An 8,429-nucleotide genomic window follows, 5' to 3' on the forward strand; every position below is an offset into this window, starting at 1 on the left:
AAATAATGGCAAAGCCATGAATTATCAAAAATCCATATTGTCTGTTGATCCAGGCTGACTCAAGGGAATCCATAGTCACTGATGGATTTTTTCATTTATCACTTCATCTACTGATGAGACTGCTTTTCATACACACACACACACATACACACACACACAAACACACATATACACTTTTTACAGATACTTTATTTTATTGCAACATTCATTTACTAAATCTCTCATGGTGGCTCACTGCCATTATAGGTTTTCTCCTCTTCTACCCAATACTTTCAAGCTGAGTTTGATAACCAAACACATAGTAAACAACAAAAATAGAAGATCCATTTTTTATTGAGCAAAATTATATGTCTGAGTGTGGCTAGTGGAACTTAAAATATAAAACAGGGTTTCAGAGTTATTTCCTGAATCAATAGAAAGAATTTATTGACTAAAGGGGAGGGAGGGCAGTGCAGAAGACCCATTGTTTCTGTTTAAAGAAGCAAGATGAATGCATTAAAAATGTTAACATCCTGGCTGAAAGTGTAATGTTTTTTAGTGATTAATAATGCCTGTAAAACTAAACCATGTACCTAATACAGAATAATAAAATAAATAACATAGCAGACCTCTTTAAAGTATGACAATAAATGATTGTTCTAATATTTTCTTCCACCTAACATATCATATTGTTTGGTTCTCCCATGTGCCTCCTGCTGGGCCTGACAAGTGCTGGAATAGCATACATAGAGAGATGAAAGGCAAAGTGTGGGTATGCTGGGGGGGGAGGCATAATGAAAAATAATCTAAAGGAGGAAACAGAGATGAAAGGAAAGAAGGAAAGTTGAGACATGCGCTAGATGAAGACAGTAAAATGAGTTTTAATGGAAAGTCCTTGAGCTAGTACCTCCCAAAGCACCAGCCCCATGAAGAAGGTGGCCAGCTCAGCAGATTGGTGATGGGAAATAGAATTCATTCCTGTTGTTAGCTGTACCACACTTGGCCAAAGGCAGTAATAACCATATGACAGCTCTTTAGTGACTTATGGAAAAAAATCCATTTTAATCTACTCTCTAGTAAACAATAGGTCACTGTTTGCTATTAGCAAACAGTATAATACTGACACTGCTGTACTGTCAGTCCCTGTTTCTTTGCCTTATTTTTTGCTGAGAAGACACTGTCTTATTTCTCTAGTTGTATTGTTGTGAGGAGAATTTCTCAAGAAATATGAAAACAAAATTATTCACAGAATTTTTTGTAATAAGCAAACATGTAAATGTTTCTTTATTAAAGACACACCTTTACCATGACAATAATAATAAGTAACCAAATACATGAGTTTTCTTCTAATTATTAGGGAAAGTATTGACCAAACAGCAGAAAAGTTGATAGTGTCTAGCCAGGATCCCAGGGAAAAGCTTGCACCAAGTGTCACGTCAAATCTCTTATTGACTTTATGGCATAAAAGATCCTGCCCAGAAGTAAAATTATTTTTTTTTCTGCCATGGCATTCCAGGACTGTTTTGGGTGGTTGCATGAGTAGCAGTTTCTCTGTACCAAGGAATTCTTTACTTCTGCCAGGTGCCAATTATGCTGTGGACATCTGCCCTGAAGGCATTGAATCAAGCTGACAACTCATTTTATATCAATCAAACAACAACCATTTTCAATAATTTCCCATCCAGCTGGGACTGAATTTGCACAAGTGATCTATGTATTAGAGACATTACCAATCCACAGAGACATTCAGAACCATGATTATGTTCTGTTTTCCCACAGAAACTCTTGCATCTGCACAAGAAAGCAACAACTTCTTCCACTATATAGGAGGATGCTGACAACTCAATTTTGGTCACTTGCTGCCAAGCTCAACTTGCAACAGTCAACTTATGTCAGACTAGAAGGGGATTTTTTTTATGTCTAGCTTGCCACTTGCAAATCCTCTATGTTGATCCTCTAATTGGTGTGGATCTGCAAGGTAATACTTTAGTATTCACTACTATTTAGCCACTGTAATGGGCATTTTTTTTAACAAACACAGAGTAAATGAATGGGAGTTTTTATCCTGTTTTCTGAGTAGAAAAGGAGAGCTGGACTTATCAGGAAAGCATTATTAGGAACAAGAGAAAATATGACGCAGAAATGTTCCAGATGGTAACTTTTCTTCACTGTGATGGTTTATTTCCAAAGTGGTATTGGCATGAGCCCAAATCTCATTCTGCTTTGCGCAGATAATACCTTTTTCACAGATATATATTTTTAAAATACATGGTTAATCAGAAAAATGCCTGGCACTGATTCTATTCCCTTTTTGACCCGTTAAACCATGATGTTGCTTGTATGCATTCCTTCAAGTACTTTATTTAATAGAACAGTATGCTTGGAGGAAAGGAATTGGTAAAATGTTCTTCTGGAAAGGACCAAAACATTCCCTTTGCTAGTGTTTGAAGTACCTTTCGCTATCTGACTGGAGCTAGAGGTGACAACTAACCCACAGACCTTGGGAATATGGTTAGCAAAGCCAGAACAGTAGGCAGGCTCACCTTCTTCTTGTATTCTGTCAAGTGCTGTGCCCTGCTGTTTGCATAAGGGGACCAGCTTTTATTATTCTACTCTGTCCCTGCTACTGTGCACCAGGGCAGCACAAAGCAAGATTTAGTGCTTGGATATAGTATTTGCTTGATAGCAATTGTTATAGTTAAGGCTGCACTGAGACTTCTGTCTTAACCTGCTGTTCTCCCATGCTCAGAATATTCTTTTAAAAAAAAAAAAAATCCCTTTCATCTGAAATTTTTCATGCTTGTTATCAGCTGAAATATGATTTTTTATTTTTTTTGGCAAGCCTGAATAAAATTCATTCATTCATATTTGAATTATGCAAGGAAGTGGGTGTAAGGAGAAAGGTCTCTTTTTTGCACATTCATAATTCACAAAAAAAGCTGCATATTACAAGCTGAAACTTTCCAGGTGGCTAGTTTTGACTGAAGGGTAGTCTTCATGCTAATTACAAAGAGAGAATGACTGAAAGAAAAATGAAAGAGAAAAATTAAAAATGACATATATTGTGATTAACTCATTTGTTTTGTAGGTGTGTCATACAAAAGTTACATTGTGAGCCACTTAGAGCAAGTTTAAAGTAACAATTTCATTTAAGATGATCTACCATAATTACATAATATCAATGTTTTGTGCTGCAATTTCACTAAGAATCTCCCTACAGAAGCTGCAGAAGCTTTTACTTATGCAAATGTGGAAGCTCACAGTGAAATCAGTGCAGAATCTTATGAATCATTAACTTTGGCCAGAAAGCCTGTCTGGGGAAGGGGGGAATGGTGTGCAGTGGCAGCAACTGTCCCTATGCTCTGGGTCTCCCTGAACGCTGGACTGCTGAGGAAAATAACTCAGGCTTTTACAGTTTCTGCCAATTTAGTACATCGTCAGGGACAGCAAACCACTAAAGCTTTGTTATTCTCCTTTCCTTGCTTTATTCCCATATACTTGTGGATGTAACAGGAGGCACATAATCCAACCAGCACTGTGTGACTGACTGTCCAAGGTAACAAAGAATTTCTTCAGCAGAAGGTACCTGGGCAGCAGAAGCTGGGAGTGTTAGAACAGTCTCCTTTAACCCACAGAAAAATGGTACTGTGACATGCAGCTCCATGTTCTCATAAAACACCTGGAGATAATGTACAAGCATATAAATAAAGCAAATATAACTGTATATAAATTAGCATATAAATAAATACAAGCATTTAAATAAAGCAATATAACTGTAATTTCAAACATCTGAAAGAATAACTGGCAATGGTTCACGTAGCAGCTGCTGACTTTGCTCCACGTGGAGCAAAGATGAGTTCAAAACTTCCCCAATACTGAGCTCCCAATAACCTCTTGGAGGCCAAAGAAGGATTGTTGTATTCAGTGCAGGAATCCTCATACTTTTTTATCCCTTGAATTTTGGGTGAAGTTAGGACAAATTAATTTTTCTCATAAATGCTGCTTCTTTTTACAAAAAAAAAACCAACAAGTGAGTGAATTCTGAGATATACTAGCTTCTGTAAGCAGAAATTTAAAACTTAACCTTTATTATTCCAGGTCCCTATTCCAGGGAGCAAAGAGTCTTGATCCAGTCACTGAGTGGATGGATGCTACAATTGCTAAATAGAAAAGTGACAGCAGTGCCTGGCAATAATATTAATATGGCCACATAAAAAGTCCCTGGTCTTACATTTACAGTCATCATTGGCATAAGATCAAACTTCAGCAGTGGGGGAAAAACTGGATAAAAGTCACATCTGTTTCAATATATAAATTATCTATTTGAATCAAAAAGGGACAAGTGCTAGTGAGAGTAAAACCGATGCAGAGCTATGAAGGAAACATGGAAACTCTCTTTCTTCTAAATGCCTGATACTTATTGCCCGAGCTGTTAATGCCCCAGCAACCATAACAGCACTGCTCAAGCCCGTTCCAGCTTTCCATTCATCACAGTGTAACAAATGGGATACCATACATTGGCATCGTATCTCTTATCTTTGGCCCTACTGGGATAACTCTATAGGTGTGTGTCACACTGAAGGTCTTTCTTGCTGGTTGTCCTGTTCTGGCAGAAACTTGGAAGAAATTACTGATCTTGTGCTTAACCCAGTGCTTGCAAGTTATGTGCAGAGTATTGTAATAGTCTGTTATTTTCTTCATCAGCTTTCTCTCTGATTATGTTCTACAAGTATTCAAAGTAGCTTCCTCTGAAAACTTTTCCTATACCTGTATGATAGTTATATTAACTCACAAGGATTGCAGTGCCCAAGATGCCTTGACTCCAGCTGGATTTCTGCTTGTCTATTTTTCTTATCTTATTTGCACCCTTGCATGAACTACAGTTCAATGACTGCAATTTGAGCACTCCTTCCTATCCAGCTGAACAGTCTTCCCCAACACACCACCATCCTGATGTGTAATCACTCAGGAGACATAATCATTCACTTAGAACTAAAATAATTCTCCTACCATTTGCTCCTTGCCTCCATTCTGCCCTTTTTCTCTGATTTATTGCACTATATTCCTTATGGAAATATTTTGACATCCATCCCCCCTATTCAAGTCTTATACCCACCCTTGGAGGGAGTGCTTTGAACAGAGGAAGGCCAGGATGAGTGTGTATCTCATATACTCACCCTTTCATTCCAGTGTCATTTCCCCCACCTCCTCATTATATTCCTGAGCCCTTCCCCTCCTTCTAGTTTAGCTGTACCTACTATCTCTCCTAGAGCTGAGTCCTCCCTTCCCTCCCCTGCCCCTCTAGTAAATGTCAGAAAATATTTCCTCACAGCATCTGCTACTCAGGATTGTGTCTGAATATAGGGATCCTGAACCTCAGACTTGTCTAAGCTCTCTAAATCACTTGACCCCAAAAAGGTTGCCACAGGACAGCACTTACCTACAGCACAGGCTGGAGAGAAAGTGCTGTTAAGGCACTGAATTCCGCCAGCTCTGAGCTCTGCAGCTTATTTAGACTGGAAGAAAAAATTTAGTCAGCCAGAGCACTGAATTTGTTGCTCATTAAGTTTAGTCAAAATTACTGTGAAATTCCTTAATTAAACAGTTCAAGCTGAGAAGCAAAATGCTTTCTAATCCAGCCACCACAGTGCCCCACTCACTCCTGTACCTTTGCCTCTTCTTTCTTACTGCCCTCACATTGTCATGTTACCTCGTGTGCTGTCTGTTGGTCTTGCTTGCTATGAGTGTGCCCCGACCCCGACGCTGCACCGACAAGCAGAAAGCTCTTTATGCCAAGTATTGACCTAGTGGTGTGCACCAGCCCAGGCTGGAAGTGCATCTTGAATTTCTTGCTCCCCCGGGAGCATTTGATTAAAGGAGGATTTTCATGGGGTGTTGAGATTCAGAACGTGGCTGCTATTCAGTAGCTGCTGGCGGCAGTTCTGAGCCAGAACATACACTGGAGCTCTGCTCCTTCTGTGGCGATAAACTGAGCCCTGGCACAAGGCATTCTGCACGATTTCCTCCAGTGTGCAGAAGAGCACAAACAAGGCCATGCTCACACTTGGTGCCAGGCTGCTGTTCCTGCACTCAGGGACACAGGTTTCACCAGATTTTCAGTGATTCTCCATGGAAGGCTTCCACACTTGCTCTCTAATGTATCTCTTACAGCTAAAGAACTTGAATCAGTTTCACTGTGACTCAAGGTGTGTGAGGTCAGTTTGGAAACATTTGGGAAACTGAGGACATTTCGTGTCTGCACAACTGCACAGGGCCCCAGAAGAGCACTTGCAAATGCAGGAGACCTCACAGCCCAGTGTGCCTTTCACAGGCCTCAACATGCTCAGCTGAATTCACAAACGTACACATACGGTCTTCAGAGTGCTCAGAGGCATACACAATCTAAATTAATTTCTGCTATTAGAAACTTTGAAAAACTTCTCTATGGCCCAGGAGATGGCTCTGGAGTCACAATACAGATATGTACAGTTATACAGAATACAGTTCATAATTTTGTTTCTTCTCTTCCTAGTTACTGAAGTTTTAATTAATAAAAACTATACTTACAATTAAGTAGGAAAACAGAATATTTTAAACAGAGGTACGTATTTCCTTTATTTTCTATGGTTTGATTTATGGATTTGCAAACTTACCACTTCAGCCTGAATTCATAAAGCAGAAAAATTACTTTAAAATTAAGTTGACAGTGCTTTAGGATGAATTATGGATACTTTTTTTTGGCTTCTGACAGTAATTTGCTTTGGGATATTTTTCTGGCTGAGAAGCTGTAAACAAGACAGCAGCAAAAATGCAAACAAAGAAAAACAACTAAAAGAATTAGCTCAGCTACAGTATTAATCATTTTGATGCTGAATTTGGCTCCTTTGGGTCTAAACCAAACTAACTGTATCTATTTCATGATCTTTATTTTTCAATTCAATTATCCATGGTGAATGTATCCATGTGTATGTGTTTTCCCTCCAAAATTCACTGTGTCTCCATCATGAGGAAAATAAAATAAAACTTTTTATATTACCACAAGACTCTTTAATTTATTTAAAGTCTGCAAGAGAGCAATCCTAGTGCTCCACTTTACATATCATATAAATGAAGCTTTCGTGGGTACCTTTTTCCACAACTCCTTATGGTGCTAACTTGGTAAAAACTGTGCCACCGTTTATGCTATTAACTGGAGCCCAGGACTACAAGGAGCTGCCGAAGCACTCACCCAAGAGAGCAGCCAGAACACAGGCACTGCAGTGGAAGGATTAGTGATCAGGATGCTCAGACACTCATTTCCAGCTTGGAGTGGCCACAGCTGACTGCAGTTACATCTGGCCACTGGATGTGCACCTCTCCATGTCAAAGCTGTGGATACTGAAAAGTCAACGAAGGCATTTTCCAGCTCTGCAGGATGTATGCTGTTCCTTTCTGCTCTGCTGATGCACATAACTGAATCTTGTGCAAGCAGTTACTGGACACACAAAGCAAGAAGTAGATGTTGAAAGTCATTGTATTATTAAATAAGAAATAATATCTAATATATCTAATAAGAGAATAATATATCTAATTAAGAGATAAATATTCCCTTACAAGTAAGCAAATGTCATCAGGGGATATCAGTTGTACTTGCATATCCTTCCAGTCATCAGAGTGCTTCAAACCCCTTCTCATTGTACATAAGTACAATATGTTTCTCTGAAACAGGAAAACAAGGTTTTTTCAGGTGATGCATGAAGCAAGAGTTCAAAGGACTTGTCCAAAGAGTATCAGCAAATAAACTAAAAATTAATCCAAACAATAAAATCCTTACGGGAATATGTCATATGCGTAGTGTTTTTGCAGTTGGGATGCAGGAATTTAATAGGCAAGGAGTTGAAAAATATGAGCAAGACAACTGGCCCTTGGAGCTCCATGCTTGCCTTGCAGTCTGCATAAAAAATTTGGAAATTATCTTGGAGCTTCACATAGTTATCAGTCCTGAGCGGTCCTGATGACTGAAAGTAAGATGTTTCAAAGAAACAAGGCAATGATGATCCAGGTGTTCACAACATGCATGTGTTTGCCTGGTCATGATATTGTCATCACATAGTCTAAATTTAGACAACCTAAGACGTTACAAAAATCAGTGTTTGCATTGCAATTATAAAATTTCTTACTTCTAAATTCTAAAGATTGCAGAGAAACTATTTCAGAGAGCAAACAATAGAATATTTAGAAGGAGGAAGCAAATATTTTTTAAAATAATTTTTGGGAAAAGTCTTCAAGGATTTTGAAAAAGACACAGTCCTTTATGATTGTGTGGAGCTTAAAGGGTCATCTACCAAGTTTTACCATAGCTGCATTTGAGTGATAAATTGTGGGAACTCACAAAACCCCAGGCAAGGAGATTCCCCTTACTTTGGAAATCTATACATAGTTTTCCATAATAGTTTGTGATATCATGTATC

General features: G+C 38.7%; 1 long non-coding RNA gene across 1 annotated transcript; it reads right to left on the bottom strand.

Moving 5' to 3' along the window:
- Positions 1-315: 315 nt before the first annotated feature.
- On the bottom strand, positions 316-7,663 carry LOC111946066 (uncharacterized). The gene is made up of 5 exons (XR_002871938.2): positions 7,573-7,663; positions 7,208-7,453; positions 5,420-5,495; positions 3,566-3,658; positions 316-3,000 (listed from the first exon to the last, which is right to left on the bottom strand). It is a non-coding gene; the product is annotated as an uncharacterized LOC111946066 (long non-coding RNA).
- Between the last annotated feature and the right edge of the window lie 766 nt (positions 7,664-8,429).

Source organism: Cyanistes caeruleus, chromosome 7 (genome assembly GCF_971803275.1).
Source record: "Cyanistes caeruleus chromosome 7, bCyaCae1.hap1.1, whole genome shotgun sequence".
NCBI lineage: Eukaryota > Metazoa > Chordata > Aves > Passeriformes > Paridae > Cyanistes > Cyanistes caeruleus.